General features: G+C 39.6%; 1 long non-coding RNA gene across 1 annotated transcript; it reads right to left on the minus strand.

Moving 5' to 3' along the window:
- Positions 1-4,526: 4,526 nt before the first annotated feature.
- Positions 4,527-11,269, minus strand: LOC144593170 (uncharacterized). Its single transcript, XR_013547215.1, has 3 exons — positions 11,218-11,269; positions 6,529-6,685; positions 4,527-4,632 (listed from the first exon to the last, which is right to left on the minus strand). It is a non-coding gene; the product is annotated as an uncharacterized LOC144593170 (long non-coding RNA).
- Positions 11,270-11,637: the final 368 nt, after the last annotated feature.

Genomic DNA, 11,637 nt, shown 5'->3' on the forward strand with positions numbered 1-11,637 from the left:
ATTTCTTAAATTATTTTGACAACAGCTATCTATGGTGGTTGTGATTTATTCTCATTATTGCTGCTTAAACTGTGTTGAAAGTATTAGGACTTCTTGAAAAGTGTAGAAAAAGTATAATTCATACAATGTATATATAATCAGTTTTGATTACATTTCCTTCAGTGGGCCGATTAAAATATTTCTAGGTACCTTCTATCTCCTTACTCACATGTTGTATTTGGCTAAATAAAATGTTTTTTCTTCCATATGATGCTCCATGTCTTTCAATTGTATCAATCAGGATATATATGCTACAAAGGGGATTCAAATCAGCTGAAACAACTATACTTAATACATTAAAATGAGCTACATAATCTTATGACCACATATCAATTGCTTACAAAGCTGCTATCAGCAAGGAACTGACGTTTTCTGTGATGCTGTTTGGTGGTGTCAAAACAAAAATGGGATACAAATTTGTTGTGAACTTTTTGCAAGCTTTATTTCTCAAGAATCTAAAAGTCATGGTTTTCAAATAGTGTTGGAACTTCACAGATGTACCAATCGACAAAAATGAAAAGAAAATAGAACAAATGTAGATCTTCCATTCTCTGCCACCATTAATACCTGAGATTTCTGAGACAATTCTTGTATTCCAAACTGGTCAGTCATTTAAAGTACGGATTTATCTAGTCAAGTATGGATTTCTGGTTGTTTATTTGGTCCTGTTGTTGTTCCTGAAAAGGGTTGCTCCATTGATTTATTTATTCTAATTTGTATCTTTCTAACCACAAACAGTTATTTCACTATTATATTTGATATATTGGTATATTCCCAAGAAAATTATGTACAATATACATAATTGTGGCATTGTTTATTGATTTATAAATTCTATATTATATTGACTGATTGTGAATAATTTTATGACCACAAATGCAATTTTGACTGACAGTATAAAATAAATAAAATTACATTTGTAAATAAAAATGAAATGACCAAATATTTGTTCCCATAATTTCCTTATCTGTGACAGTTGTAGCTTATTAAAGATTGTTGCTATGTCAACAAAACAGATTTCAAAACATTTGTCTCTTTGTCCTACACAATTTGCAGAATGGCTTTGCCTATATTCACCACACATACGCCAGGAAAAGATGGTTTAATCATCTCCTATAATTCATTAATGTTTATTTCAGGACGAGATGCTTCATTTTATGATGTAACCATTTTTTTGTTAAATGTATCAAGATGAAGAAGGTCATCGAGATTTGATGTGGGCAACCATTTAGAACATTTATCAAAAATATAAATACATAATTTATTTACTGACATAAGCATCTGCTAGGTAACCTCTCACCTGCGTTTTACAATTCATTATTAAAAGTTCAAATTCAAGTTTAGAGATTATTATTGTTGAAAGTAACTGGCCAGCTCATTTATTTAAATGATTTCAAAAATGATGGGTTTTATGATGATCAACATCCTTAACTTCTCAGTATTTGAAAATATTTCTTTCCTCCACAATATGTTTGAACATCATTAACCTTTAGCTTGGTGCACCATGCAATCCTCTCATGCTTCTCCTATGCTGGAAATATGAAATTAAATCTGCAAATGCTGGAAACCCTCAGCTGATCAGAAAGAGAAACAGAGTTAACATTTCATGTCAAAGACCCTTTTCGGGACATAGGTCTCCATTTCCCATGTTATCAGATTGCTTGTCTGACATTGTTTGGATGAGTTATAATTCCTCAACTGCAAAGATAAAACCCATCATCTTCAAGCCAATCCATTATCTCAATGATTTTGGCACTGATGTCATCCCTCTCTCATGGACCATTTCAGATGGGCCTTTTGCAATCTTAGCATTCTATTCATCCCTGGACCATGTTCCAAACTCAAAGTTTTTCAATCATGAAAATGCCTATTTCCACTGTAGGAGAAGACTTGGGAATGATCTTAACAAATGGATAAGGGTGCAGGTTGGCATCTGGACTTGATCTGGGGTTCGAGGAGTTGAGGTTTGAGGCCCAGTAAGTGACTGGCAATGAGGACTGGTTGGGGAGGCCTGTGATCGGTTATATTGAGTCTACAACAAAGAAACAGGCCATTTGTTCCAACTCATCTATGCGACAAATTGTGTTTGTCCTGACCCTCCCTCTCCTCTTCATCGAATGCTAGCAGCTTATATTGTTCTCTCTCATGAGATTGCTTAGATTCCTTGTTAATGCTTTCATGTTCTTTGCCATAAATATTCCTTGTAGTATTATGTTCCACATTCTCGCTACTCATCTTTTTCAGAATTCTTTTTCGTGACTCTGTCTTATCTGAGGTGATTTAAAAAGAATAAAAAGAGAAAAATACAGGGAATGTGCGGCAACTCAGACAGTGTGGAAAGAGAAATAGAAGTAATATTTCAGGTCAGAGACCATTTGTCAGAACAGACAGTGGGAGCCCCTCTGAGCAGGCCCCAAACTAGTGGTTGGAGAGCAATTGATTTATGTCAATATCAGTCATACTTACATTTAGTATTTTATTAGATTAATATCCAGAGTCTGGATTATTGATCCAGAAGATAGATACATAATTCTGGATTAACTCAGCGGGACAGGCAGCATCTCTAGATAGAAGGAATGGGTGATGTTTTGAGCCGAGACCCTTCTACAGATACAGGTACAAACTGAAACGTCACCCATTCCTTCTATCCAGAGATGCTGCCTGTCCCACTGAGTTACTCCAGCATTTTGTGTTTATCTTCAGTGTAAACCAGCATCTGCAGTTCCTACACTATTGATCCAGAAGCATGAATTTCAAGAGTCAAGAGTGTTTAATTGTCATATGTATCAGGTCTGGTACAGTGAATTTTTTACTTGATTCACTAAAGATTTTCAGGGAAGAAATCTAACTTTAAACCCACTACAGAGTCTGACTCTTTACTGTTCTCTGAAAAGCCCCGGCAAGCCACAAGATATAAGGATTCATCTGGAAAGAGTAATAAATGCGAACATTGCTAGTAACATCCACATTCCATGAACAAATACACTTAAAAATGTCAGCCTCCATCCTGATTACCCTGATGGCCTTTTTACTACTTGTTGCTATCAGCAGCCTTTGATCAGTTCTGGTGTCAAGATGATGAGAACTCTATCCTTGTTGTGTCTGGGAAGAGAGGGAGTGAGAGTCCGGCACAATGGCGCAGCGCTTGAGTTGTTGCCTCGCAGTGCTTGTCGTGCCTGGAAACCTGGGTTCAATAACTACTACGGATGCTGTCTGTACGGAGTTTGTACGTTCTCCTCGTGACCATGTGGGTTTTCACCGAGATCTACGGTTTCCACCCACACTCCAAAGACGTACACGTTTGTAGGTTAATTGGCTTGGCATAAATGTAAATTGTCCCTAGTGTGTGTAGGATAGTGTTAGTTTGCAAGGATCGCTGGTCGATGCGGTCTTGGTGGGCTGAAGGGCCTGTTTCCACACTATCTCTAAAACTAAAAACTAAGTAGAACTCAAGGTCACAGAAGAGACACAGGTGAGGGGTCCATCTATGACTGCTTGGGGTGGGGGGACCACATTTGCATCTGTGACAACGGGGGATATCCACTAAATCTTCCCTTTTATTCACTGTCATGTCTCTTCCTCAGCCAAGTAAACGCTTGCGTTTTAGATGTCCCAACTTTCCCTTGAGAAAACCTTTCCAATAAAAAAACATCTTTCTCTCAACTCTCCTATCAATTTTTCAATAGATAAAAAATAGTTTTAGCAATCGTTTCAATTCATTTTATTAATAATCCATGGGGACCAATGTGGGTTGAAGGGGATTTCAACAGACTAAGTAAAAGAAAGGTGGAGTTTGGCGCAACATTAAATGGGAGATGATACAAACTGATTTCCCCTTTTGGAAAGAAGTTTAAATGTCATGTGTATCTGTTACCCTTACTAATACCTCTGAACCACTTTTCGACCTTTGTGCCTTAATTAGCTCTTATTTATAATAATAATAATAATATTCATTTATTGTCATTGCAACGAGTACAACGAAATTAAAAAAATAGCCAATCCTGACGGTGCGTACAAACATATATGCAATAAATGCAAAAACAAATAAATACATAAATACAATTAAATACAATTATATTAAGTACAAGATTTTTTAACGGTGTTGCCTAGTGCAAAGTTAGTGTTCAGTTCTCGTATGGCCCTGGGGTAAAAACTGTAAATGCCAGGTAAATCAAAAATCATCCGAACATGTTGTATAGTATACTCAGTTATCAATTATAATTACAACTGGTTCCTACATACTTGCATATATTACAAACAGGAACAGAGACAGACACAGGACAAGGCTGATCCATGACACGGCGGGCTGGGTATGGCATCAACATAGTGGAGTGGTTCAATATTTGCAGTCCGTTAGCTGACAAGCTTTCAACTAGGCAACCAAATATAAAAACCTCTTGTCTATATTTTCCAACTTGGTAACTTGGTGTAGATAGCATGCTGTTTATAGACAGGCTTAAATAACACATTAGTCAAATTCAGGCGCAAAATGCCATTGTTTAATGATGTTGGTAAATATGCGGCAGCTGTATCTGGACAAACAGATACGGAGATCCTATGAATTTCTAGATGTGAGCTGCATTGTTTTTTAACTATCTGTAAAATATAACGAGGTTATGTCAAATACCTGCCAGCTGTTACTATGTAACAGAGCATTCAGATTATAGTACATATTTCCAACACTAACATTTGGATTTATGGAAAATTAAATTTGGGAAACAATCCAGATCTTGAAAAGAGTAATCCATAATCAAGATTAATATCCGTTGATAAATATTACATTTAGTACTTATTGCATTTTAAGACCTCCAGTACCTCCTCTTGTAATTTTGGCTCTTTTCAAGACAACACTATTAACTTCCCTGAGTTCCCCCAGCATTCATGTCTTTCCCCACAGTGAATACTGATGAGAATTATTCATTTAACATCTGGGGCTGCACAGTGGAGCAGCGGTGCAGTTGCTGCCTAGCAGTGCTAGAGACCCAGGTACAATCCTGAGCAAGGGTGCTGTCTGTACAGAGTTTGTACGTTCTCCCTTTGACCCTGTGGGGTTTTTTCCAGGTGCTCCGGTTTACTCCCACTTTCCAAAGACGTCCTGGTTTGTAGATTATTTGGCTTCTATAGAGGGTGTAGGATAGAACTAGTGTATGGGCGATCATTGGTCAGCGCAAACTCGGTGGGCTGAGGGGCCTGTTTCCACGCTGTCTCTAAACTAAACTAAACACGTATACATTTGAAGAGCAAATCCATAAAAGGTGATTAGATATTAAAAGATTACCCGAGTTTTTAAATCAAGTAGATGAATAAGCCAAGAGATCATATTGTGAATATATAAATTGCTGGTTAGAAATCATGAACAATACAATTCTGTAAAAATAGGTGGGGTGGAAAAGCTTTATCAGAATATCAGGAGTATGGTATTATAGTTAAGAGAAGCAGTTGAGCAGTTCAGCTCCAAAAAGAGATTGAGTGGTCATCTCATCTAAGGTTTTCAAAATTATATGATGTAGTGTAAGGGTTAAACTGCCAATTTCAGCTAAAATGTGAAATGGAGTCATCAGCTAAGTTAGCAGCCCTATATTCCATAGCCTTTTGAAAACAAGTTTATCTCCTTGCACCTGTGATCATTGCATGGGAACGCAGCCTTTCCCAGGACATTCTATGGGGGAAAGGTTGCGTTGGCGAACAAACCACAACAGCAATAGTTGGGTAGACCACCTGTGCCCCCTGCCGCTGGTAGCGCAGAAACGTTGCAGACAAAGGCGGCTTATGATTGGCTCGGGGAGGGGGGCAGTGGCACAGTCTTGTCTGATAAGAAATGCCATAAAGATTGGTGTAGGGCGCCCATTTGGGAGAGAGAATCTCAGCCTTGGACCGTGTCGTGAACGGTGCCAGGTGATCTTGAACATAACATCCTGCGGCCTGCTCTGCTGTGTACTCGGGGTTTGCGAGTGCGTTTGGGGATATTCGAGGATACGTGAGTGTAAACGCCTTATCTAGTAGTGTAAAAAATTACTGAGTGAATCAAAACTTATCTGTATCCAATGATTTATCGAACACAACACATGATTTCATAGAGAAGAAAGGAAGAAAGTAATTCTAGCTGGTGAGTAGGTCAAAACTAGATCTAAAATCATTGGAATAGAACAATTGAGAACAGAAGAAACTTTATAACTGAGGGTTGTTGGGAGGTTGTGAATGTTACAGATTTATAGATTAAAAGAGTACATGTGAGATTAATCATAACTGCTCTATTAAAGGGGATGGCAGGCTGAATAGCCTCTGTCTATGCTATTAGTTTCCATAGTACTAGAAATCTGTAGATTTTTAAAAAAACATTTTGCAGAATTTCTCAGAAAATGGCAGAAAAATAATCTCTCCAACTCTGGCAAATAGTCTGCTAAAAGCATGTGGCGTAGACAATAACAAGCAGCTATTACAGTACAAATAATATGAATCATTAAGTGAAGATATATTTACCAAAGAACTTACCTCCAGACCTCACTTTGACTAATTTTCTATTACTGGTGATGGCCAGCAGCATCATGTGAATGTCCAGACTTGAGATGCTTGCTCAGTTCTGAAACTATTGTGTTGTGGGCTTTCTCTGTGAAGGCAGAACTTTGTCTCCACGGTCTCTGCCATCCATCTGTCATAAATACACGAGCAAGGACAAGGTTAGTAGATTTTGGCTCCTATTGGATCTCTCACCTCTGGCTCACCCACTATGCCTCACCACAGGGATCTCTCACCCCTGGCAGAGAGACATACCGTCTCATACCATTATTTTAAGTGTGCAGGATATGGTTATCAGTTGGATTTTTTTGCCTTCACTTCACTTTAGCATGCCATGAGCCAAGGGTCATTGTCGCATAAAGGAAGATGAAAGATGAGATGGGAGGGAGTGAAAGGAAGAGTGGAAGAAAGGGGTAAAGAAGAGGACAGAGGGAGGGGGAGGGAGATGCAGAGGAGAGAAGAAGAAAGGGGGATGGAGGCAGGAAGAGATGAAGAGGAAAGGAGATGGAGTAAGAGTAAGGAATCATTATTGAATTGGAGACAGATTTGTTTTTGAACGATCACCGAATTGAGTGATATTAGGGACAATAGCAAAAATGTGTTTGCTATTGACAACAAATTGAATCGTTGTCAATTCCCAATAGAGGAAAAATTGAGTCCTGGAGTAGATTCAACATGATCATATCGAATATCGGAGCAAGCTTGAGGGAGCATTTGGCCTACTCCTATTCTTTTATGTTCTTGTGAGTGAAAGGGAGGGAGAAGGTTTGTAGAACAGAGGGACAGAGGAGAAGAGAGAGGAGAGAGAGAGTTAGATGGAGGGAGAAGGTGGAGAAGGCAGGGGTATAGGGAAGAAGGACAGAGTTCTTTCATCATGGTATCTGAAACCTGGAACTTTCTACCCAACACATTGTGGGGGTGTTTTTACTGGAAAGACTGCAGTGATTATTCACTACCCTACATCAGGAAAATAAATGCAGGCGGTTCCAGGGAAGCCCACAATCTAAAAGGTGAATAAATAAATTAAAGTGACGGTTCTCAGCATAAGCTAAAGCCTCCAGAGTCTGTAAAACTAAAAAGGCCCTCGGTCAATTCTAAACAAAATTCTCAAACAACCAATGCAATAGCCTTCTCTCCCTTAAACAGATCAGTACAGAATTCCTGAATCTCTCCCTTCTATCTTTAAGACATACGGCCAGATCATGAGCTAGTGGTAATGTTGAGAAAGGCTGAATAACTCTGTTCCACAGGTCAGCCTGTTTCTAATTCCATGCTGAGCCTGTTGTTTGCAATATGAATCTTGAATAACAAAATAGGTTAAAGTGCCATTTTTTACTTTATCTTAAGAATTTTTATTCCTTTTTATACCTGAACACTTTTAGTTGTTTTAATATATTTTTATTTAACTTTCCCGATGTGGGCTACTGTACCAGTGACCATTTCGCTGAACATGTACGCTCGGTCCACCAAGGCTTACTAGATCTCTGGTTGGAAACTGCTTTAACTCCTCTTCCCATTCCCACACTGACCTTTCTGTCCTGGGGCCTCCTTCATTGCCAGAGAGATGCCACATGCAAATTGTAAAAGCAGCACCTCAAATTTTACTTGGGTAGCTCTCAACCCAGTGGTAAAAACGTTGAATTCTAACCTTCTTTCATGTTGAATTTGAGGTAACCCACAAAAACCTCCCTTCCACTCCCTTCTATCTCTCTCCCCCTCCCTCCCTCCCTCCCTCCCCCCCTCCCCTCCCTTCCCTCCTCCTCCCTCCCCTCCTTCATCCCCCCCTCCCCCTCTCCCTCTCCCCCCCTCTCCCCTCCCTCCTCCTCCCTCCCCTCCTTCATCCCCCCCTCCCCCTCTCCCTCTCCCCCCCTCTCCCCACCCTCCCCTCCACCCCCCTCCTCCCTCTCCCCCCTTCCCACCCCCCTCCCCCTCCCCACCCTCCCCCCTTCCCACCCTCCCACCCCTCTCCCCCTCCCCCCTCCCCATCCCACAGGAGCTTGGGACAGCACATCAGAAGCAATTGTTATTGGGTAATTCTATATCTAACATATGGGAGTCATTTAAAGATTATTGGATGGAGGTTCATAACCAGCATGTTCTAATTAGGAGGGATAAGGCAAATTAAAGGAATCTTAGAAGCCAAAAGAGGTTGTAAATTTGGTCAAAAAGAAAAAGGGACCGCATGCACGGTTTAAGAGGATGGAATCAGACTAGATATTTGAGGAATAGAATGAAAAGAAGAAAGAACTCCAGCATGTGTTTAGAAGGGCAAAATGGACCACAAAATGGCTTTGTAAAATCAGATTAAAGAAAATCCAAGTTTTTTAATTCCAATATTGAAATCAACAGGATGACTTGAGAGACGGTTAGAAACACAGAGAAACACCAATAATGATTTTGTATACACCTCACTATTAAAGTTCCCATTCTTAATGCGACTAAAAAAGCAGTGTAATGGACCTGCAACGCTGTTTTAATGCCAAAAAAGTGGCTTGGAGCAAATTCTAGGTTTGACAACTTTTCTCAAAATCACACTGTCAATCTCAAATGATAAAATTGCAAGTTGAGTTACACACAATTGATCATTTTGTATTTTTCCATATGTGAATATGTATTATACATATTATTTATATAACAGCCCTGACTTTGCAGAATTCTGCTGGCACTGTGAAGCTTTGCTGGATAGGAATGTTGATTTGGAGATTGTGCATACGCATGTATTTTGCATTGATCTGATTTCAAGATGCAATAAAAGTGTCAGACGTCATAAGGCCACTCTGCTGGGCAAAGCAAACCCTCATTTCTGTACGGAAATAATTCAAATCAGATCCCACGTGGTATTTAACATTCTATTGCTGAATTACATCCTCCGTGTTAACCTTGCCTGGATAAAACGATTGTGTGACTCATCCATTGAGCCGTTATGTTGAAAATGAATTCAGAAAGCAAGCTTTCTGTTGAAAACGTCGATATCATCCTGTGAGGATAGTTTACAGTTGGATTGATATCTCCTTCAAATTTTCATCATGCTTTGGTTTCTGTTGATGCAGGGTCAATTTTGCTTCATGAGTATTTATGAATTGTTAGTATTTGCTGCTGAAATTGAAACTGCAACAAAGAGAACAGACATAATTTATGGCTGCACAATTTATATATGGATAACCTCATGAGAGATGCTGAGATTCAAAATGTGATGATACTTTTGTTTCAATTTATGGGGACCACAGTGGCACTCGCTGCTACCCCACAGCTGCAGCAACATGGGTTTAATCCTGACCTCTGGTGTTGTTTGGTGTGGAGTTTGCATGTTCTATCTGTGACCACATAGGTTTACTCCCAGTTTACTCCCACATTCCATAAATCCATAAATGTGTGGGTTGATAGGTTACTTGGTCATTGTAAATTGCCTCGAGTGTGTAGATGAGCAATAGAAGCTGAGCATATGGTCAGAATAAAATAGGGGAGGGTAGAATTAGTATGGGAATGCTGCATGATGGTTGGCATGAACTCAGTGGGCTGGAGGGCCACATCACCACCATATCAATATATTTTGTTACTTCTTCAAAAAACTAAAATTAATCAGATTAGTTCCACCAACTAAACTACAATGACTAACTTTGATCAACTCCTGCTCTTTCATGTGTAGATTAATCCTGCTCCCTCAGAAGTTTACTAATAGCATCCCTAATAAACTTTTCCAATAGCTTCTCTACCAAGTTCATGGGTGTAAATATAATCAACAATCTGACTTGGTCTAACCACATTTGGTAAGTCCCCGTTGAGTCTTGCCCATTTCTACAGATGCAACATATGACGGGACAAATCGGTAAGAATTAATAGGAACCTGAGGGTAAACTTTTTCAAACCGAGGGTGGTGGGTATATGGGACGAGCTGCCAGTGGAGGTAATTGAGGCAGGTACTATGACAACATTTAGTCGTACATCATGATCATAAGATCATAAGAGATAGGAGTAGAATTAGGCCATTCGGCCCATCAAGTCTACGCCATTCAATCATGGTAGATCTATCTCTCCCTCCTAACTCTATTTTCCTGCCTTTTCCGCATAACCCCTGACGCCCGTACTAATCAAGAATCTATCTATCTCTGCCTTAAATACATCCACTGACTTGGCCTCCACTGCCCATGATTCCATGATCATAGCCCACGAACTATGCATGCGGGCATTTAGAGGATCATCTCACACCTAGGGAGGAACAATTTGACCCCCCCCCCTTTAAACAGCACCCAGGCCAACAGTGAGAATCAATACTGCGATTGTTAGCTGTCAACCCTGTTTCTTTCAAATGCCACGTCGTGAAAGGTTAAGAGTGGTGATAAATGCAGACCAGGGGGTCTGAGCAGTAGTTAGCAGAAACAGGCTAACACATCTCCCAGCGGCTAGGAATGGTTTAGAGGGATGTATCCCAAACACTGGCAGATGGGACTAGCATTGATGGGGCATCTTGGTCAATTTGGGCCGAACGGCCTTTTTCCCTCGTGTATGACTATGACTCAATGAAGAAATTGAAACAGGTGGAGGAAGTGATCAAATTTCTGACTAATCAAACACAAATCTAGAAATTATTGTAAACATGCAGTATATTCCTACCAAGCATTTGATTTGTATCCATGGTTGAAACAAAAATAAAAAAAGAGTTCTCACCTTGTGAATCAAGTGTGGAAAATGAACAAGCCTTCTGATTACAGATGGGAGATTGCACATTTCACTTTGTCAGTGAAGTGTTGATCTTTGACTGTTATCAAATATAAAGCTCTGAAAGGAAAAAGGATGAGAAAAATGTTTATTTCTGCATGAAAGTGTGGGATGTGCTAGGTGAGTCATTATTTACAAGATTAGTCACGAGTCAAGTTCACAGCACATTAACCTATTCAAGCCGTTGCATCTTTAAGCAAAATACAAGAAAAAGCTTTCTGAACAAATCTAAATCTGCTAGGCATTGGGAATAGAAACTGAATTTTTAATGGAAATAATATTTGTTTTAAAGCAAATTAACACACATTTCTCCTGGACTGCAACCTTGACGTGGTGGAGAGTCTTGCGTACTCCAGTGATCCTGTGAGC

Source organism: Rhinoraja longicauda, chromosome 4, assembly GCF_053455715.1.
Source record: "Rhinoraja longicauda isolate Sanriku21f chromosome 4, sRhiLon1.1, whole genome shotgun sequence".
NCBI classification, from domain to species: domain Eukaryota; kingdom Metazoa; phylum Chordata; class Chondrichthyes; order Rajiformes; family Arhynchobatidae; genus Rhinoraja; species Rhinoraja longicauda.